General features: G+C 43.1%; 1 protein-coding gene across 6 annotated transcripts in view; it reads left to right on the top strand.

Annotated features, from left to right (window-relative positions):
- Positions 1 to 22,860, top strand: part of Apbb2 (amyloid beta precursor protein binding family B member 2) — a 306,075-nt gene that overhangs the window by 58,481 nt on the left and 224,734 nt on the right. For all 6 annotated transcript variants that reach the window (XM_055629150.1, XM_055629154.1, XM_055629153.1 and 3 more), the window contains exon 2: positions 9,178 to 9,332. The gene's annotated coding sequence lies outside the window, so the exon portion shown is untranslated. The remainder of the gene's footprint in view (positions 1 to 9,177; positions 9,333 to 22,860) is intronic.

The following is a 22,860-nucleotide window of genomic DNA, read 5'->3' on the forward strand; positions in this document are numbered from 1 at the left end:
TTCCTCTTCCTCCTCCTCCCTCATTTTCCTCTTGCCCCTTCCCCTTCTTCTTCTTTTTCTTTTTCATTGTTGGGTTCAGTCAAACCCAGAGCATCTAAGAGTCTAGGCATGCAGTCTTACTGCTGAGCTACCTCCCTGCCCTACATCTTGGTACAGTCTATCTTGGTGGAGAAGCCATGGTGGCAGGGGCTCAAGGTGGCTTGTCACATTGTATCTGGCTCATGGTTTCAGAGTATAATCCATCATGGCGGCAGGAGCCTGATGGAACTGTTCATTATCACATCCGACGGGAAACAGAGGGTGGCGAATGAATGCTACTAGACAGTTCTCTTCACCTATTCAGTCCAGATCCCAACCAAGGAGTAGTTACCAACAGTGGGTTGGTCTCCATGCCTCAGTTATTACAATTAATAGAATTTCCTACAAAGCACAGACCCATCCCCCAAATGATTCTGTCGCCATCTATCAAGTTGTCAGCTATAACTATCACAACAGCCCACAGAATGAGGGTGCCTGCAGCCAAAGGGCCTTCCCACTTCACTCAGCCTAATGTAGGCAATTCCCCACAGGTGTGGCTAGAGCATCACGCGCGCCCAGAGGCTTGCCTTGTAGGTCTCAACCTTCCTAATGTTGTGACCCTTTAATACAGTTTCTCGTGTTGTGATGACCCCCAATCATAAGATTATTTATTTGCTACTTTATAACTGTAATTTTGCTACTGTTGTAAATCTGATACGCAGTGTATCTCTCTAATACACAAGCTCTGTGGGGGTCATGACCCATTGGTTGAGAACCATTTGATTCCAGCTCCTGTCAGCTTGACAATCACAGCTTAAATGTCACAGGGTAGGGTGAAGCTGTTGGAACACTCATATTTTAGTGGTCAGGTGGAAAGGAGCCCATAAAAGAACATTCCGAGAGGCAGTGGAGAACCAGAAAGAAGATGGCATCTTGAGCCATGGGGTGAGGAAGTGCTGCCAAGATGGATAAGGTAAGGTATTTGAATCATGGAAATAAGCACCTGACTGTGCTCTGTATGGGAGCTGCACTGAAATCCCAAAGCCCCCAGTAAGTGTTTATGCCAGGGCATCCCGGATGGCTTTATGAAAAAGTTATATTTGGGCTGGGCTTTTAGGAATGGTTCATTGGCATACTAGTCTTCCTCTCTCCCATCGCCTCAGCAACCCAGCCACTCAGGGTGGTAGGCACTCTACCGCAGAGCCACATGTCTGCTCTTTTGTTGGAAGAAAATGAAAAGAACTACAGATCTGACTAATTATATCTGCATGTGCGAGGTAGACATCATTTATTATAAAGGTAGGATCCAATTTAATGTGGAATTTTCATGCCATCTTAAATTAGTAATGTTGTCAGTCGGATGAGTCATTTGACATCGTTAGACTGTCGCAGAAAAGATATGGTTAGCTGCTAAGAGTTTTACTGAGCGGAACGCTGAGAAAACATGGTAGCTGAGAAGACTGAGTTGAAGACCTCAGGCCCTCGGTTTAAAAGCCAAGTAACAGTCAAGCCATCTGACCACCTGGCCTCAGAAATAGGCATCGCTATGGTTCCTACAGTAGGGTGGTTGTGATGATGATGAGAAGCCTACCGGACTTCCATTATCGCAGTAAGAACATTTCAATACCTTTTCTCCCTCAACAAGGAAAGGCAGCGGGTCAGTGGCTCCCATGATTGTGTCAGTGTTATTTGTGGGTAAGCGAGGAAATCGAGTCCCAGACATTGTCTTTGACCTGCTGTGCCAGGCTGGCTTCGTGGTTTTGGGCATCTTGCCTCCGGACTTGAATAGTGTGTCTTAGTCACCTTTGTTCTCCTCCTCCTCCTCCTCCTCCTTTTTCTTCTTTCTCCTCCCAATTCTTCCTCTTCCCCTTCTTCTTCTTTTTCAATGTTGGGATCGGTCAAACCCAGGGCATCAAAAAGGCCGGGCAAGCAATCTTCCTGCTGGGCTACCTCCATGCCCTACCTCGTGGTCCCTTTTAGTTGGATATTTACTTTCTTCCTTGCTATACCTGTTGAACACTCCCCTCCAGTGTGGTTCAGGTATGTAGACGAATGTTAGTCTTAAACAGCAATGTGTGGGCATTTCATAGCTTCTTCTTCCCCCCTCACCAGCTCTTTTCCTTCTAACCCATATTGAACTTTTACACAACAGGCATGGCTATGTCTTGGGCAGCCTAGTTCTCAGGACTTTTTTTTTTTTTTCAAACTAAGTAAAACAGATTTTTTTAAAAATGGAAACTTTGCTAAGGCAGCCATTTGGCATGTTAAAAATTGAACTTGAGTTTAGTTTCTAAAAATAAATTATATATATTTACTCTTTAAAAAAATGTCTGCAGGAAATGCTTCTAAAATAACTGATATGCCCCTGTTAAAGCTGGGGTTGTTATTGGGTGGATTCCAGATCCTTTTTCCTTGGGGGTGAGGGAGGGAGTGTGGAGGAGTGTTGTACTCCATGCCAACACACACACACACACACACACACACACACTCACACTCACGCTCATGTACTGTATTCTCTCTAATGTGTCTTTCATATAGTGGTAGCTACTTGGTATATTGTAAAACGTGCCTTGAATATTAAAATAAAGAACAAAGTCATTACCACATTCAGACCAGGTAGAACATTACTGCTGACACTTTTGTTTGGAGTTTTTGCTTATTAAACAAACAAACAAACAAACAAACAAACCATTGTACATTGTAACCGAAGCAGCATGAGTGGGTCTGTGTGTTTAGGGCATGTATTTTACAGGTCGCATGGGCGAGGAATGACTGCAAAATTGGCTGTATTAGATGGAAACGATGTGCAGTGCCAAATCCCCAGCACCTATAGTGGTGTATAGTGATTCCTAAATTAATACGTTTCCAACAATTAAACAACCCAAACTTAACCACCCCAATCTGTCACCTTTTCATTGATGAATGGAGTGAGGGACTTGCAAACTTCCCATGACCGATGTTTGTCTGGTAGCTGATTAGATACTGCCTATAGCTACATTTATGTCTATTTCATTTTCATTTGTGACTCTCTGAGTTACACCAGGGCCATAGGGGTGACTCTGGATTTGAGAATATCCGTTGGATCCTGGTAGGCTCACAAAACTTAAAACAGTGACTCCCCAAACCTAGAATTTATCAGTGGCCAATAGCTCAGTAGTAGGGGGTAGAGCACCTTAAGACCTTCACTCTCAGTCTGTGAGTGACTGTTAACAGGGCCAGTCTGTGCTGGCCCAGTGCAGGTAACAACAGTTGCTGGGAGTTTGTGATTGCAGTGGCTGTGCCGTGCTCAGAAGGTAGCACTTTGTGTCTTTCCCCCTTTCTTCTGGCTCTTACATTTTTTCCACCCGTCTTCTGCTATGTTCCCTGAGCCTTCCTTAGAGTATGGTATAAATGTCTTGTGTATAGCTGAGCATTCAACTGTCACATATTCTCAGCACCTTGAGCAGCCAGAATCTGCAATCACTTGAAGAGAGAAGCTGAGAATAGCATCAGTCTGTAGTGTAAAGATAAATATTTAGAGACGATGCCAATTTAGTTAAACAGTTGTAAGTTAACCACCGGGGCCTCTGACTCTCTTAGCCATGAGGTTTTGACTCGCTTTACAGTACTAGGCATGACTTCTCTTCTCTGGTGTGGGCCTCAGGTTTAATCAGACTACAGCTGGTTACTCCATATCATTTTGTACCACTGTTACACAAATAAGCTCATCTTTCTGCGAAGGTTGTAGTCAGTCTCAGAAGGAGCTGTATGCCCTCCACTTGCGGTTGTCTCCAAGCACCATCTCTGGCAGCGTTGTAGCTTCTACAGTGCCTTCCTAATTGGTGCCAGTTACTGGTACCTTCAAGAGCCTGGCTGATTGCATCTTTCTGGTTTGATGATCGATGGAACCAAGGATTAAGGAGGCCAGGTTAGTTTTCTTAGAAGGTCTTGGGTCATAAGTATCAGAGCTAGAAATACAAGTTCCAAGTCTGTTGATTTCTATACAGCCTCTGAACATTAGTTAACAGCAAGTTCCCTTTGCTTCCTCCAGTAGAGACCCTTTCTTTCTTTTCTTCCTTCTTTCTTTCCTCCTTCCTTCCTTCCCTCCTTCCTCTTTCTTTCTCTCTCTCTCTCTTTCTTTCTCTCTTCTTCTCTCCCTTCCTTCCTTCCTTCCTCCCTCCCTCCCTCCCTCCCTCCCTTCTTTCCTTCCTTCCTTCCTTCCTTCCTTCCTTCCTTCCTTCCTTCCTTTCTTCCTCTTTCTCTCTTTCTTCCTCTCTCTCTCTTTCTCTCTTTCTCTCTTTCTCTCTTTCTTTCTTTCTTTCTTTCTTTCTTTCTTTCTCTCTCTCTCTCTCTCTCTCTCTCTCTCTCTCTCTTTGCTGTTGTTGTTTTGGTTTTTTGAGACAGGGTTTCTCTTGTGTAGCCTTGGCTGTCCTGGACTCGCTTTGTAAACTAGGCTGGCCTCAAACTCACAGAGGTCCACCTGCCTCTGCCTCCCTGAATGCTGGGATTACATAGGCGTGCGCCGACATGCCCTGCTCCTTCATTTCAAACTACGATGGAGAGTTACCGCATGAAATGGTTTCCAAATGGCATGTCATCATCACTGATTATACGCTCTTCTGCGTGCCATTGTGGATCATTCACAGTCGCCCCTAGGTCACCCTGTGTTAGGAACCTATGATAATATTTCATTCACCATGGAGGCAGCAGAGATTTAAACTAGCCCTTCTTTCAAACAACTTTTATTCTTTCCTAGTCATTGGAAATGTAAATTAATCAATACCAAGAACTTAAGTCAGTCAGTCTGTCTGTCTGTCTATCTATCTATCTATCTATCTATCTATCTATCTATCTATCTATCTACCTACCTACCTACCTACCTACCTATCTTGTATGTACACATGCCCCTTTATGTATGTGGAGGCCAGACAAGGAGATTCAAGTATTCTGCTGTTATCATTCTCTAGCTGACCCTGGAGCTAAGCTGGTGGCATTCCTCCTGTTTTTGTCCTCCCAGCACTATGGTTATAAATGATCATGGCCACACATAGCCTCTGCATGGATGCTGGGGATTTGAATTCAGGTCTCCAGACATGCTCATCAAGTGAGCTGTCACCCAAGGCCACAGTGTGAGTTCTTAAAATCAAACTCATGGCCCCGAGAGGACTGTTCTGCAGCTCTTCTTTCTTGTCTTGCATGCCTGGTCATTTTGAGATAGAAATTGAAGCGGTGATGAATTGGCTCTGCTAATGTTTCTGGAACCTGGCCCAGGAAGCAGAAATCTTCCATGGGACATGAGCTGAGGAAGAGAAAAATGCTAGCCAAACATTCAGGTCCTCAAAGGGTAGCAATACCTTGGTATACATTTTGTCAAAGCTGTTTAGCTGTCGCCAAAGCCCAAACAACTCTGGTTTTTTGAGATAGGGTTTCTTTGTGAAGCCTTGGCTATCCTGGAACCCACTCTGTAGACCAGGCTGGCCCCGAACTCACAGAGATCTGCCTGTCGTTCCCCTTTTTATTTAGTCATCTACTGAGAAAGATAATTTGCTAACCTCACCAAGATACCATTCAGTTTGTGGTTGGTAGGTCAGAGTTCTGACCAGACCGCTAAATTTACAGTGTCATCCTCAGACAAATGAGCGTAAAGCATCACTAGAACATGGCTGAACACACAGCTCTGGTGTCCTTGGGAAACATCAGCAAGAATCTTGGCCCTTTTGCTTGTGTGGAGCTTGGGCTTTAGTACTAGAGCTGAGACGTTGAAGGAAACAGCTGATGGCCTCTGCTCTCCATAGCCGCAGCTGTGGAAATGGATGGTGAGGATGTTAAGAGCCGTTTTGGGCAGAAAGCAGGCTTTGGCCCCTTTCTGTTTCATCCAGTGCCTGTCTTCTCAGTCAAGGCTGGATGGAGCCATTGTGCTCTGCGGGGGTTGTGGCAGAGCGGTTGTGGCAGAGCTACATCATCCCTGGTGCTGCTCGGTCACAGTCAAGGCTTTTGTCATCCCATGACACAGTAGGGAACGGATGCTGGGGAGATCTCATCATAGGTCTTTCAGGGAGCAACCCTGAGTCAGTTTGTCCCGTCACTCTTCAAGCTAGCCATACTTGGTGAGAGTCTTAGGCATCTGATGCCGGTGGCATGGACCTTGCAGGTAGAAGCGAACAGAAGCAGAGGTGGTTCTGTGTCAGAGACATAATTCTGAAGGAGAGGAAAGGCCACTCATTCTCTGAGGTTGCACGGATCATTCTGTTTATCTTTGTTTTTTACTGTCGTGTTTCCTTCGTTTTTCCAAACTACTTTTGTCTCTCCCTTAAGACTTAGATAATTTTAGAAGTACAAGCCTAGGACATGTTACCATAAATCACTTACTTTTAAAACAGGTGAGCATGGGTCTTTCCTGTGGTTTGCAGGTGGCATGGTGCAGGCATAATTTTATCTTGTTGAAAACTTCGGGTCTTGCTTTGAACTGGAGCGATTGTCCTCTTATCAACAAGGCCAGTCCTAGGACCAGAAAGCTCTCAGCCTGACAGGCAGTTTCTGTTGAGGACACCTGGCACGGCTGCACAGTGCAGCCATTGTTCTTCGGGGAGAGCCTTGTGGGCAGAGCTGTGGCTTTTAAAGCCTGGAGTTGAGTCTTTTCTTCCTGCCTGAATTGCAGTTTCAGTGGAACAGATTTTTGTCTATTCTGATTTTGCGGATACAAATTTAACAGGTGTGTGTGGCTCATACGTGCATTTCTTCTGAGAGTGTATGCTGAGTTATATCAATGATAGAAGGAGCTTCATGCAATGTCAGAATTGAGGCAAGTGAGCTGGACTAGATGACCGCTTCCTTGGTGTGTGGCAGAGGAAAAGCATTTGACCTCTCTGGAAATGGGCTGTCTGGAGTGAGATCACCAAGATCCCCAGGATTAAGATTCTACCACTGTGCTCTGTGTTTCTTGGGATGCTTAAGAACATCCAGGGTAGCTAAAAGACTTGCTACTGTAAAACAGCTAATTCTTCCTAGAAGTCACCCCCTCCCCTTTTGTTTATCAGGACAGGGTTTCTCTGTGTAGCTGTCCTGAAACTAGCTCTGTAGACCAGGCTGGCCTCGAACTGAGAGATCAACCTGCCTCTGCCTCCTGAGTGCTGGGATTAAAGGTGTTTGCTACCGCTGCCTGGCTGAGGTGGTTTTAATTAAAGGACAGTTGTGTAGCACACTAGTAAGAGTGAAATTTGGATAGCATTTTCTCTCTGTCGTAACTTTGTGGAATAGAACAAGAGAATATATTTCTAGGAAAGTTCTGTTTGTCAGCCCTGAAGTGTTACTGGACACTGAGCGATGCCCCTTCAGTGGACTGCTTAGGCAGGAGTATTTCAGATATATATATATATTTTTTTTTTCTGATTTTGAGGTTTTTATATAATGAGGTTTCTTGAGGATAGGATCCAAGTGTAAACAAAAATTTCTATTTCATGGTACCATATACCTGTGCCCTGAAGGTAAATTTATGCAGTATTTTGAAGAATTTTCTGCATGAAATGAATTGTATAGGGTGGAATTTTCCACTAATGGTACCATGTTGGTATTGAAAGAATTTCAGGTGTTAGAATATTTTTAATATTTGCATCAGGGAAGACCAGGCTGTACTGAGTTTAGATGAATAAACACTTATTATTCAGATAAAAGGCAATACTGATTTAGGATAGGTGTCCCATTCTTGTTTTTTATTCTCATATTCTTTTAAAAAACTGAAAAATTATAATTGTGGAAACCACATATGTTAATTGTGTGAAAACTGAAAAATATCAAAAAGGAAATATATTCTAGAAATGCCTTTATTCATGTTTTGAAGTCTTTAGACTATTCCATGGGATAGTACATGCTTATATGATTGGTTATCTTGCATTTCTTGGTTTTTGGGACTGAGGTTTCAAGTGAAGATAGAGATTAATATGATACTATTTTTGGCACATTTGTGATGGGGTGATGGATACCGTTTCACTTACAGAAAAGAATTGTAGACTGATCTCTGAAAATAGCATCGGTCTTTTCCTCCTTGCATAGGCTTTCGATACTTAGAATGTATAGATGCTGTCATAGCTACTAGTGTAATTAATGCTGACAGGTGAAGACTTCTTAATCTCTTATCTCTCACTGCTCAAGAATTGCTGTCAGAAAATTGTCTCATTTGCTTTTCTGGAGCTGAAATTGTCAGCTCCAATAGTAGTGAGCTTCAGTTATCTTAACACTGTTCATCTGAGTGTCTTTGATCACTCAAGCCAAAATATGGCTCTATATTGGGAGAGTAGATAATGGATTCTTTTATGGAAACATACACTGAAAATTGTTATGGATACAGTATACATTTGAAAATACTTATGGATACCATATACATTTGAAAATATGGATACACTATATTTGATAATACTTATGGATACAGTATACATTTGAAAATACATATGATACAGTATACATTTGATAATACTCATGGATACAATATACATTTGATGATACTTATGGCTTATTTACTGAGGACTGGTTTTGCACAATAATTTCCCTTATTAGGGAGTGAAAGACTATTAGTGTTCCCTTTGTTATTCAGCCCATAAAACTGTGGCCCTATTCACAGTGCAATGCAAATGCTTTCTGATTCCTAAACTGCACAAAGCTTTTTTATGGTCTCTGCTTTGGTGTCTTTGTGGTGCCCTTTGAAGTTCTGAGATGTTTTTCGGGTTTGATTGAGATTAAATCTGGGTTTCATTTTGCTTTTTGAAACATATTGAGCAAGTTAATTTTCTGTTTCAGTTCCTAAGGGGAATGACTCCAGGCCTCTGTGTCCCAGGTTCTGCCAGAACATTCCTGTGGTTTTCCATGGGGCAGATCAGCGTGTTCATGAAATTTTAGTTGTAGCTTGTGTTTTCCGTGGTTAATTAAAACATCTGGCTTTAAAAATTTCCACAGACAGAGGGCATCACCGGTCAGAGACGCCTCTCTACAGTGATGCATGCTTAACCCCCCTCTGCAGTAGGCACAGCTTGTGTTTAGGGCACATACAGGAGCTACTTCTGTCCGTCAATGGTTTTAAACCTTTGGAAGATGCTGGAGAGAGGGGAGGGGCAGGGGAGGGAGAGGAGGAGAATGTACATGAGTGGGAATGTCAGGCCTACTGACGGCTTCTTGCCTTTGCCCCTGCAGGTTGGAGCATCTGTGAGGGAGCCTCTGTGCTCTCTAGCCAAGCATGCTGTGGTCGGATCTGCCCATCCCTGGAATAGAAATCTTTGCCGGATGGAAAATCCATAAAAGAAAGCTCTTGTGAAAAGCTGATTCCGACGCCAACTAAGTGCGCCCAGGTTGGTGTTAAGGAAGTGGTTGGAGAAAGCGGGTCTGGTTGGGAACGTGGTTTTGGTCATTTGTAAGTATTTTGGAGCCAATCCTAAGTGGTCATCACAAGTTATTTGAGAGAGTCCCAGATTCATATCAGGGAGGTAGCCTGGTTGCTCCCTCGATGTAATATGTTGTTTCCTTTTGTTTTTCTGTTTGTTGTCCCATTCATCCTCTTTCATCTTTCATTTCTCTCTCATAGAGAGAAAGATCTTCAGTACAATTATGGGAAAAGCTGCAAACAAGGCCACCTACAACAGCCCCAATAGTGTTAGCTTTGTAGTAGAGAGAAAGCTGTCCTCACTTGGGCTATTATTACTTATCTAGGTTCATACTTGGATGGGTGGTTCTTTTCTCTTGGGGTTCCTGGCTGCTCACACTTTGACAAAAATGTTAATACTTGTTTTTTTTGGCTAAACAAAAGCTACTGACCCATTGATTTTCAGCAACAAGTACATTTGGCATTAAGATGTTCCTATAAAAAGGAAATGCCTTTAAATAAGCAATAATCTTATTTATTAACAATAGGCATTTAGGTAAAGGTGCAATAGTAGTTCTGTGTATCAGGAGAAAGAAACAATGTAGAGAATTCATTCTGCAGAAGTGCAGGGACAGGGACAGGCGCCGCAGGCAGCTGCCGGTGGCAGGACACTAAGTGTGGACAGTAAGCGCACAGCAGATCCTCAATAGCCAGGAGGAGCCAGCTGTCTAAGAGCATGGGCTGGCCTCCTTTACTGTGCCTCCTTAATAAGTCACCCAGAATTCCCCTGGGAAATTGCCTGGGCCGCATTTCTAGCCTCTGGAGGGGAGGACTCACTGACTCACTCTGGGTATATGACATAAGTCTGTCCAGTCATGCAGTCAGTTGGAGGCCTCAGCGCCGTCACCGAGAAATACTAGTGCCTTTTTCCTTGGTATGTTTGCTAAACTGCAGCTGCTGGAGGCAACTTTATGAAAAATAAGTCAGTTAGGAGGGTTCAGAACAGAGAGATGCAGGGAGGGGTGGAAGTTGAGGAGGGAGGGACACATGAAAATATACATATATCATCGATATGAATACATATGTACACAGAGATACAATTGCATTCATATACAAGTATTCCCATATACATGTGCATATATTCATATGTACCTCTACATACATACATACATACATACATACATATACATGCACACATATATACATAGAGACACACATATCTATACATACCTATACACATGCATACACATACAACTATGTATATCTATATCACATGTACACATACACAACACAAGTGCACAACACACACACACACACACATTCACAAAAACAGACACACATGTGCCCGTGTGCTTGCACACCCAACTTCCATTCCAGAATTAGCCCCACTTTCTCTAACAGTTACCTAGTAGGTCAGGCGACTGTCCAAACACCCTGATGGCAGTGGCTTCCGGGCTGTTAGCTCTCAACTGTCAAGAGACCATGGGGTAGTCCCTGTTTTTACAGGGTCAAAGTGTAGAGGACAGGTCAGTGCAGAGGTGATGGGCAGTGTGGAAACGGCAACAGAGGCCAGATATATGGCAGCAGGGATGGAACTCAGTTCTTCTAGGGCCAGCAGAGAGGGCTGATAACAAAGAAGAAATGGGACTGGGGTTTCAGGAACAGTTAAATCTATTTAACTCAATTACTCACTTTTTGAGTCTAAAAGGAAGGCTTCCCAGAGCCTATACTTAGAGCAAATTGCTGATAAGGAAGATAATTTCTTATCCTAGTAGCAGCGTCTTATTTACTGTAAATACAATGGCTGGGGAGCAGCCAAATGAGAGGTTGTCAGGAAGCTGCCCAGAGTTCAACAGCTCGAGAGAGCTGGGATGCTGCTCTCACCGAAATCTCATCTGGCTTCCGTCCCAGCCAATCCCAGCACATCAGTGATGTTTGAAGCTGCCTCCTCCCCACTCTTGTGAATATTAGACTTTATTTTCATGGTTTGATTTTTTCATAATTAACAGTACTTATTATAAAATAAGTAGACTTCTTCAGGGGTTAAGTTTAGGCTGTAAAAGAATTGAGCAGAAAAAACAGTTTCCCTATATCTGTCGCTGCCTTTTCCCTATTATTATTATTTATATCATATATTAGTTTGGTACTTTGTTGGTATTGATATAATTCATTAAAGACTGAATTTTATAGGAGGTTCACTCTTTGTGTTGTATTTTTTATTCTTTTTGTGTGGTTTGTATATTCTGCAGCCTTTGATATCTTAACATGGATACTATTGTACTTGTTAGTTTTTGTCAGCTTGACACAAACTAGAGACACCTAGGGAAAGTGAACCTCAGCTGAGGAATTGTCTCCATCAGGTTGGCTGTGGGCTTGTCCTTGGGCGTGGTTGTGGGTGTGGTCATGGGCAGGTCTATGGGCATGGCTGTAGGGCATTTTCTCGATTGCTGACTGATGTATGAGAGCCCAGCCCACTGTGGGCAGTATCATTTCTGGGCTGCATAAGAAAAGTAGCTGAGCTATAATTTTCCTTTAGTATTCATTGTGATTTGAAAGTTGGACTAGCCTCTTGATAGTGATCACGTTGATGCTATCACAGTAGTAAAAGTGCTGGCCCATGACCATATGAACATGGAATATATTTCCATGTTCTTAGGTCTTTGGTGTCTTTGAGCAGTGTTGTGTTGTTTTCAGGGTTCAGCTTTTGCACTCTTGTGTTGTGTTGATTCCCAAGAGGTTTTTGTTGCTGTTCTTTTGTATGCCTTTGCAAATAGAATTTTAAAAAATACTCACTTTTAGATTATTTGCTAGTAATCTGTGGAAGCACAGCTGTGTTTGCATAATGTCCCAGTTTCCAACAAGCACATTAGGCACTGGTAGCGTTCAACAGGGTGTGTGACTTTCGTAGACTTTTAAAACAGCACACGATGCCTAGTTGCATGTCTCTAGCCACGTGTGTACCTTCTTTAGGGAAATGACTATTCAAATCTTTTGCCCACTTTTCTGTTGGGTTGTTTTTCTTTCTTTCCGTATGTGCGTGGATCTAGTTTGGATATAAGATTTGCACTTAGCTCCCTCCACCACCTAATCGCTGACTGCCTTCATTACCTTTCTTGATGGAGAATCTCTTCTACATATGTCCTAGTTAGGCCTACTGTTGCTGTGATGAAACACCATGACCAAAAGCAACATATGGAGGAAGGGTTTGTTTGGCTTACGCTTCTACATCACTGTTTATCATTGAAGGAAGCCAGGGCAGGAATTCACACAGGGTAAAAACTTGGAGGTAGGAACTTGTGCAGAGGCCACGGAGGAATGCTACTTAGTGGTGAGCTTCCCATGGCTTGCTCAGACTGATTTCTTACAGAACCCAGGACCACCAGCCCAGGGATAGCCCCACTTACAATGGGCTGGACCCTCCCTCCTCAGTCACTAACGAAGAAAAAGCTTACCTACAGCAGTGTAAGATGTAATTTCTTATGGAGACAGTTTCTTAATGGAGGCTCTGTCTTCTCTGATAACTCCGGCTTGTGTGGAGTTGTCATAAAACTGGCTAATACAATGTCCTGTAGTGTTGTGATATAAATTTCAATTAATTCTAAATTACATAAATATGGGAAATTGTAGATGTATAATCTTTTTACTGATAATATTCATAATGGCTAGAAAATGTTGATTATAATGAAGTTCAGTTTATGTTTTTTTCTCCTGTTTTAAAGGCTCCTTCCCTCTCTCCTTTTTTCCCTTTCTGTCTCTGAATCTCCCTTTGTAGCAGAGGCTAGCATGAAATTTGTTATGTAGTCCAAACTGGCCTAAAACTTGGGATATTTTTATGCCTCTGCCTCCAGAGAGCAGCGTTGTAGGTGTGTGCAAGCATATAAAGCTCACGACTTTGATATTACAGAATTCGTTGCTTTAATCTAAGTTCACAGATACTCTTGTCACTATTTTTTAAAGAATTATTAATATTTTGAGCCTTACATCTTAGTCTTTGATCCAGTTGAGGTTAATTTTTATTTTTGCTGGAAGTTCCAAACTCCCTTTATTTTATTTCTTGCATATATATTCTAGCACCATTTGCTGAAAGAACTCTTTTATCCTTTGCTTGTCATGATACAGTTTAGAAAATCAATTGCTTATAGATGTAAGGATTCTTTCTGTCCTCGGTCTGTGTGAGTGGTGTGCTTATCCGTGTGCTTTTCTGTGGAAAAGATTTGAGAACTAGACTTTGATTGCAGCTCATTTCCATTAAAAAAGAATCTCCTGTTATTTTGGAGATGATATGTCTGTGTGTTTTCCCCATTGTTTTATACCAGTGTCTGTGAATTTTCTTTGACATAATTTTGAGAATCTGAGGTGGTGGAAGACAATGCAGGGCCAATTTAGAATGCATCCTTGAGAGCACTGGATTTGCTACCCTGTCTTACCTTCTCTGTTTTTGGCACTGAGATTCAAACCCAGTTCTTTCCACATGCTAAGCTTAGGCTCTGCCACTGAGCTATGGCCCCAGTCCTCTCTTACTTTCCATCTGAGCAGTACTTTGCTTTTCATGAAGATGATAAACAGTTTGCTGCCCATCTTTCCTTTGACCAAACATCAAAGTTTTCACAACCTCTACCTTAATCATCTCTTGGAGCTGAAAACAATATAGGCAATGAGTGTAACCCCTTACTTGGTTTTTATTTTGAATGTTTTTTTTTTTTTGTGGGGGGGGGTGTCGCTAAAGTTAGGGGTCCAGAAAGATTGATCCTTTGAAGTCACAGTGTAGCTACATTTGTGAAGTCTCCAGGCTGTAATAATTTGACCATAAACACAAAATCAGATCAATTTATTGCCATTCACTGAGCCCATGTCAAAATTAAGAGTGAGGTTCCTTCCATTACTAGAGGCCATATTTGGTAAGTATGTTGATAGAACTTGAATATTACACTTTTTGGGATTTTACTTGTCCTTGTAGTTTTCATGTTGAATAATATGAAATACAGGTTTTCTTTAAAAGCTATGACAGATACCATGTGTGAGTGACGTGTAGTCAGTGCTTATGTACTTTAATATAATTACTGATATAAGAGCAAACGGTACTTTTTGCATCTCATACTGATTGATCTGAGATGAATAAAACATTTAGTTGATTACACTGTTCCAGTAAGATCTATATTCTTACATGGTAACTATTCAGAATGGAAATTTACAAATTAATTATGTGCTCAAAGAAATATCAATTCCTGGTTTCATTCATAAGCAAAAGTAGCCTGTTGAATGTTTTCACACGGACAGTAGCTAAACAAGTAATTGACTTAAAAAGTGAACATCAGTACCGTGCTAGCTTGCATTAGAAAATTGTTTTGTCCAATTTGCCAGCTCCACCCCTTTTGAAAATGAAAGAAAATGTTTTGTTTTTTATAACTGTCATGTAGCTTTGGCCCTTCTGAGGACAAAATTTAGTGTCTCAGTAAATCATTCCATATTGATTTCATAAGCTAAATTTTCTTGAGGACACTGAACTCTTGTAGAGTTAGTTTCTGTTGTGTCTCTTTTTCTGGTGCCTGGTTTAAGTGTCTGTAGTAATTAGTGACTTAACCAAGATTTATCTCAGAAATAAAATGCCTGGAATGTCAACCGCAGGTTTTTGGTTCTCAAATCCTGACTCTTGGAGAGGACTGAAAATGGCCACTGATCTTGAACAGGCATTTACTTAGAAGAGATAAGGGATGCTGAGTTAGATCTGCTTATTAAAGTACAATTCTGTTAAATTCCAGAGGAATGTGGTAAGATGTGATGTGCAGAGAGCTGCTGGGAGTTCAAGGGGGAAACAGAATTAAGCGGTCGTTAGTGGGAGACAGCCAGAGTACAAGCCCTTCTGGGGCTGGGGAGGGTGTGTGTGCGTGCTTGTAACGTTCCGAGTGGAGCATGCCCAGTATGCCAAGGTCAGAAGCGCTCCTCACTTTTGCTCTTTGAGACCATCAGATGAGGAGACAGCATTACTTTATTTTTTAAATGGCTACAGGAACGCAGCATTAGAGCAGTCAAGTAACTGTTGAAATCTTATATCCACTCATTTAAGTTTGAATCCAGAGCTGACCAAGTGGTTCAGCAGGTGAAGAAAACTGCTGCCAAGCCTGACGGTCTGAGTTCAATCCCCAAGATCCCGCATAATGTAAGGAGAGAATGGATTCTTGTAAGTTGTTCTTGCTTTTGCTGTCTCCCTCTTTTGCTCTCATTCTCTCTCTCTCTCTCTCTCTCTCTCTCTCTCTCTCACTCACACGAAGTAATTATTAACTGAAACTGGATTTTTCCCCCTCTCAAACGCCATGGCATTGCTACATTAATGAAAACGCCCTTACGAAGTAGGTGGCAAATAACAGGCTGTGGGTGTCTCTACACTTGTCTCCTTTTTAAAAACGATAACTAGTGAGGTTTAAAGACACAACAACCAAAGGAATAGCTGAATGGGGTACTTAGGGATTTCCAGAGACATGGAATGTAGGCTAAACATTGAAAAGTGGCCTCTTGCTATTTTTGAATTAATGGAAGGTAGAGGTGTCAGCGGGTGGGGGTTTCAAGCACTTTTACCTGTGAGAAATGCCTCATCTCACTCACAGAGGTAGAAATAAAACCGCAGAACGTGTGTAGAAACCTCACTATGTTTCCTGGCTGACATGTGTGGCCCAGCCCTGCGTTCCATTAACTCGCTGGGAGTTGCCAGAGGTGTTATGGTTGTCAGGGGGAATTGGATACTCCCAAGTAGCTGCTTAGACAAGGAAAGCCTATTCCAGGCTGCCCAACACAGCTCCTGGACCCCACACCTTCTGGGGAGCCTCAGCTTTCTTTGTGTTGACTGCCGTGGGAGCGGTCTTGAACTTGACAATGGCTGGGACCGAGATCTTTCCCTCTGATAGCAGGAGGCTGTGGTCTATGTACTGCATTTCTAGTAGTTTCTGATGGTAGCATTGTTAGCAAAGTCTATAGTAGATGGCAATCTAGCCCCTCCTTTCTGCCCACTCTGGGCCTGCCTTTTAGACCGTGGAAACCACCGATGTAAAAGCCAAGCTGCTTGGGACCCTTCCGAGAGCTTTATAAACCAGCCACTGGCTCTGCTGGAAGCATTGCCTGGCCAGGCTCACGGAGGCCTGTCTGTTACTGGCTTGACTTTGATGTCTGTGGCTTGCTTGTCTATCAGCTTTGTGACACAGCTGGGCACAAAGCAGGGAATATGATACTTACAAGCAGAAAGGGACTGGTGTGAGAATACATTGCCATCCGAAACAGATGCTATTGGACCCTATGATCGCCAGCAGTGTCACAGAACAGGCTAGCTAAACTCAAGGCCCAGGGTATTTGTGTAAGCTGTACTGTAGCACCTTTTTAATGAATGGAGTCGCTCTGCTTGGGTGGTGGGTTACAAAGATATATACACATATTATAATAAAAAAAGGCTTTGTAAATTCAGATGCTGGGAACCTCCCACCCCCTTAAGGCATATATCCTGGCAATGTGCTTTTTTTTTTTTTTTTCAACCCATTAGTATTCTAGAATATTTTTCTTTTATTGTTTTCTGGATTGCTTGGATTTTCTAGCCATGGCTACTTTTTACTCTCTTCTCTTCCTTCTCCTTCCTCTCTTCCTCTCTTCCTAGCTCCCTCCCTCTCTTTTTCCCTTCCCCCTCCCGTCTTCACTATATTTGTTATAAATCCTGAATATTTTTAAAAAACATTGAGACGTTTTTCCCTAGTGTTCATTTTCAGTTGTTCTTCTAAGTGCAGAGAAAGTAGGTAATTTTGTGTCTGTGTATGCATGTGTGTGTGTGTGTGTGTGTGTGTATGTGTGTATGTGTGTGTGAAGAGGGGCAAAGTATGTGTTAAGTCAGTAAACACTGCCTTGAGAGCTTGTTAGGTAGAACGTTGAGGGCCAGGGATATAGCTGGGAGTGGAATGCTGCCTGCCTCCCTGCACTCCTGAGACGACGATTGATCCTTAGCACTTACCCACTAGAGCTGAGAGACACGAAGGAAAAGGTATTTTGTTAATATGACTGAAGGACAGAGAGGCCCCTGGTGCTGAAGTGTACAGAAGGTACCATTCTGCTCTTTGTTTGCCATGAGAGTAGCTTGGCTTGAACCCTGTTTGCTCTCCTGGCTGCAGAGCTGCGCTGGCTCTGGGAGGTCAGTTTGATTGGAAAGCAGCAGGGCGGTTTGCTGAGAAAGGCCTGCCTGTTGGGACTCGAAGCACCGACTGATGCCCAGATAAAGCCACTTTGATTCTAAATGAGTTCTGCATCCAGATTTTCCATTTTTCTCAATTAAAACCCCCAGACAAAGATCACAGGTCGAAGGAGAGACTCCCTTAAAGCCTTGTAGCAGAAATTGCCTGGCTTCTCTTGAAATGGGGTATTTTTTTTTTTTTTTGGCATGCTTTTGGTCCTGATTTGAACACTGACATTTACTAGTAGTTGTGAAGATGGTGTTTTCAGACCATGGGCAGCGGTAGCCTGGAGGGCAAACCAGCAAACCATGGGCTGTCCTATATGTACCCACAGGTCAATAAGTAATACTCGATACATCATTTAAAACTTGATAGGTGAGCTTTCTAATGTCAAACAATCTTCAGAGACCTTTAAAATCCTAGTGGTTTGATAAATAGCTCCTGTGACTTTCTGGTATGTCTGTTCCTCTTTCTTTAGACTTTTGCATTAATACCTGTTTTTTTTTTTTTTTTTTTTTTTGCCACCTTAGTTGTCTTGGGAGTCTTGATCCCCTTGTTCTAACCACTTTTAAACCACAGTGCAGGAATTGCAACACATTAGGGAGATGAGGAGAGAGTTCACCAAACTCACATATGTGTGTGTATGCATACATATATTTCTTTATGTCTATATAAGTATTTGTGGTTATGATATCGATGATCACAAACAACACCACTGCCACCTGAGATCCGGAAGGAGAAAAGCTGGCAACGGTAAACTGTTCTCAGTCATAGCTCGTAATTAAAAACTTGAAGGCAGCCGGTATCTCAGTAGAGAATTGACCTGTGAGCCGAGGTGTATGGGGGAAGACAGGGCTCAGGTTCTTCAGCCCTGCTAACGAGAGAGGAAGCTCTAGCATGGCACAGTTTTCTCAGAGTGCAAGGAGGACAGGAGTTTGTGACCAACATTAAAAACACCATGCTCTTGCCAAGGGATGCGCTTCCTCCGTTGGTGTTCATTCCTCAATCACTTCCTGTGCTGCAGGGGTCACAGGACCTTAGCACTAGGATGGTACACAGTGGGTGGTAGGTAGTGGGTTGAGTGTGACATGGAGCAGTTGAACCTGTAACCTTAATGCTGTGGGTGACTTTGGCTATGAGATCTGGGCAAGGAGGACATTAGCATGAGCAGAACATTCTGGGAAGACTTCATAGTAGGCCATGTCTGCTTTGAAGGGCCTGGAGAATCTTAAGGAAAAGGGTCATTGAAAGAGGAGAGAACCAGTAGAATGCAGAGGTAGGGTAACAGGAAGATGGGTGAGTACTGGGGCAGGCTGGGAAATTCAGGAGGCTGGCCTCAGCTGGGGGTCTTAGTGAAGGTTTGTGCTGGAGAGAGAGCCATCTGGAGCCATTGGTGCCACAATGACAACAGCCTGCCAGTGGTACCGCTGCTGTGTTTTGTAGTGTGGAGGGAGTGGAGAGAGCTAAAAATGGGAAGAGTGAAGAATGGGCTACCACAGCCATCTTGCATTCGAAGAGCCTAACCTGGGGCCTTAGTCATAGGCAGGGAAGACAGAGAAGAGTTGGGTGTGGTACCACACACCTGTAATCCCAGCACTCAGACCATGGAAGCTGGAGGATCAGGAGTTCAAGATTAACATGGGTTAAATACCCCTCTCCTTCCTGTCCAAAAGAGGACATATATTTCTAAACTCTAGTCTGGCAGAAAACCTAACTGACTTGACTTTCAGTGTCTATACTACAGTGGCCTAACCATTCACTCTTCCTGGCCCAGCTGACGCCAGTGACCTCTTGGTGACAGCTCTGATTTGATTCTCTCTCTCTGTCTGCTCTCAATACAATAACCCTGTCAACACTCAGGGCATACATGGCATTTCTCTTAAAACTTAGGATGACTCTCCTCCCTCCTCATAGTTAAAAGCTCCTATGATTGCCTGGAAAGCTCCAGATGCCTGTGGCTCTTGACCTCTAACCTTGTCTGTTATATTCTTCCTTCTTGCTAGCTATTCCATTCATAGTGGCCTATGGGCTCACTGGTCATGTTTCTCCTGAGAGCCTTTGCAGTGGCTGTTTCTTTTGCTTGTATTCTCTTCTCTCGATATCTACATGGTCACTTCCTCTCTTACTTAAATCTTTGTTCATATTGAACCGTGCTTTGACTGCTATATGCGAACTTTCCTGACACTCAGCCCCAATTCCTCTTATCAGTTTTTCCCCTGTGGACTTCACCACCTTCTATCTAACACACTGCATTGTATTCTTAGACCTTAAGTTAGTCTCTCTTTTCTTCTGTAAAGAGTATATAATATATATAGCAATTATATATATATATATATATATATATTCCCCAGAATGTATGCAAATGTACATTTACAAGGATTTTACATTTTTAAATAATTCTTTTCTTTTTATTTTATGTGCATTGGTGTTTTGGCTGCATGTATGCCTTATGAGGTTATCAGAATAGGAGTTACAGACAGCTGTCAGCTGCTGTGTGGGTACTGGGATTTGAACCTGAGTCTTCTGAAAGAACAGCCAGTGCCCTTAACCACTGAGCCATTTATTCAGCCCTTATCAGTATTCTAAACAGCAGAGATTTTTCTTTGTTTTGGCTTGCTGATATATTCCTGCCACCTAGAGTAGTGCTCGTTGGGGTCCTCAACAAATATTTATGGAAGGGCTGACTAAGGAGCTTTCAGGTGGCCCTTGAGATCTAAGAGTGTTGGACACTGAAAATCTGAAGGGGTAAAAGCTCTACCCTCAGCCAGGAAAGCTAAGTGTGTCGACTTCATACAGTGCATCCGAAGCCTGCAAATACAGCAATCGAGTAAGAGGTTTTACTTTCTGAGCCAGGTGTAGACAGCTGATAGGAGCCTTCCAAGACACACATCTTGTGATGACGTATTTCGAGGGGAGGAGCTGTATGAAGGATAGTTTGCAGACGGGAATGTCCGGGAATGTCCTCAAGTCAAGCACCGGTCAGTGCCGTGAGAAGGATGCAGGTGGTAGGGGGTGACTTAAGGTAAGGCTGGGATGGGAAGTGGGGCCAGGCTGAGGGCTCTGGAGCGCTGTGCGCAGGGGTGTGGCGCTCTTGGATTTGCTGCATGCCTTCTGTATGTACATCAGGTCCTATGCTGGGTGCGAGGGCTACAAAGGTGAGTTGACCTTTCTTCAGTCTCTGTGTTCATCCTGCATAAAGGATATGGAGTTAATGGAGGTGAGATGGCATTAGAGTTTAGCGGAGGCCAGGGGGGCACTGGAGGAAGAGGCCTGAAGGATGCCGTGAAGGAAAGGTAGTGGGCACATAGGTGGTTGGTGGAGTTGCTCTGGTTCACAGCCGGGATTTGTGAGTAGATGGGGGGTGATTATGTTGTCTGTCTCAGGAAAGACATGGGAGGAGGCCGGAATTCCCATCACATGCCCAGGGGGACGTGAAGGAGAGTAAAAAAATATGAAGTAGTGCCTCATATGTTCAGGCTGTAGCCTGAAGACAAAAGTGCACCAGCTGGAATGGGGTGTGCATTTATAGACCAGCAGGGGAAATGAGCTGCAGTTCTGTGGATGTGGTGAATAGTGTGTGTGTGTGTGTGTGTGTGTGTGTGTGTGTGTGTGTGTGTGTGTGTGTGTGTGTAGTCTGGTTTAGCTTGTGTGTGTGGCCTTTTAAAGGATCCCCAGTTTCTGGTCAGCTGGCTGTTTAAGAATTTTTAGCCAATGCTTGAACCTATGACCTTCAGTGTTGGATATAAAACCAGCGAGGCTGAGAAAGAGAGCTTGAGTAGAGGGAGAAGAGAAGGCATTTGGTAGAAAAGGTACTGTTTGGAGACAGTTGAGCCAGGAGAAGCCAATAGGCTCCTGAGCAGATAGGCTAAGAACAGTTGTTATAATTCGGCACTGCTAGTATTGGGAAAACTGGGAGAAGGGACTGTTAAATCAGACTGTTGGGGAACTGAGGGAGTAATGATTGGGAGAAATATTTGAAGGGGCTGTCTGGAAACTGGGAGGAATGGTTGGGAGAAGTGCTGGGCACCAAACCCACAAAGTAGCAAAGGCCACCTACACATGGTGCCCAGCATGGGCCTGTTTGTAGGAAAAAGAAACATAAAAATATAAAGGAGGAAGGAAAAAGAAAAGGCACATTTTACGTGTGTGCATTTGATCTTTTGCTTCTTGTCTTCTTGGATTGCATTCAGTCAAGAGATGGATGCTTAAATAGAAAACAGCTTAGCAGGGCAGCAGCTTAGCTGGTAAAGCTAACAGGACCCTCCAAAGAGGGACTGGGGGGGGGGTGCTGTCTGAAGCTGGGAGCAGCTTAGTGGTTTCTGCATTGTGGATTTAAAGAAGTGTTATGGGTGTTGCATCCAGACCCTCTGGTCCTATGCAGAGAATGCTGTCAGGAACCTCTTCTCCAACTTTGTGGTCTCCAGCAGGAGGGAGTCTAGCTCTTCAGTGTCTGAGCAGCTTGAGGTATACACATACCTTAATCAGCTCTGTCCTTGCTCTTACCTGGCCAGCCTGGCTGTTCATACCCAGCTAAGCCTTCCTCAGTGTTCTCAGCCTGTTTTAGCCCTAACATTTGAACATTTATTTTAATGTATAGGTTTGTTTTTACTGTAAGCCTAGGGTGTCAGTTGGAGAAAGGCAACAGTGTTGTTTCTCCACTGGTGTGTTTCTAGGATCTGCTACACTGTCCAGAACCTAGTGTATTCTCAACAAATGTCTCTGGAATTTCTGAGTAGCATAGGCTTGAGGACAGAACTGACTTTATAAGTCTTTAGAACTCTTACATGGAAGTTAAAGCCTTTTTGAAAAACTTGCTCATCATCTTGATTATCTAGTTGTTCAAGCTTGAGAATAATCCATCTTATAGACTGTATTAGTTACTTGTCTGTTGCTGTGATGAAATACCCTGACAAAAACAACTTAAGCAAGAAAGGCTTTATATTGGCTCTTCCTTCCAGAGTGGATACAGACCGTCATGGTGGCTCTAGTATTTCCTTTTCTATTGCTGTGACAAAATTCCATGGCCAAGGCATCTTAGAAAGTGTTTAATTGGGCTTGTGGTTCTAGAGGACCAGAGTCTGCGATGGCAGACTGAAGGCATGGTGGCAAGAAGAGTTGAGAGCCTACATTTCAAGCCATAAGCTGGAGGCAGAGCACAGAGGGAATGGCACAAGTCTATTGAAATCTCATAGTGTCCCTCCTCCCTCCTCTCCACACCTCCTCCAACAAGAGCATACTTTTTCATTACTCCTAAAAAATTTCTATTTATTTATTTATTTATTTATTTATTTATTTATTTATTTATTTATTTATTTA

Source organism: Psammomys obesus, unplaced genomic scaffold, assembly GCF_907164565.1.
Source record: "Psammomys obesus unplaced genomic scaffold, mPsaObe1.curated_primary_1811, whole genome shotgun sequence".
NCBI lineage: Eukaryota > Metazoa > Chordata > Mammalia > Rodentia > Muridae > Psammomys > Psammomys obesus.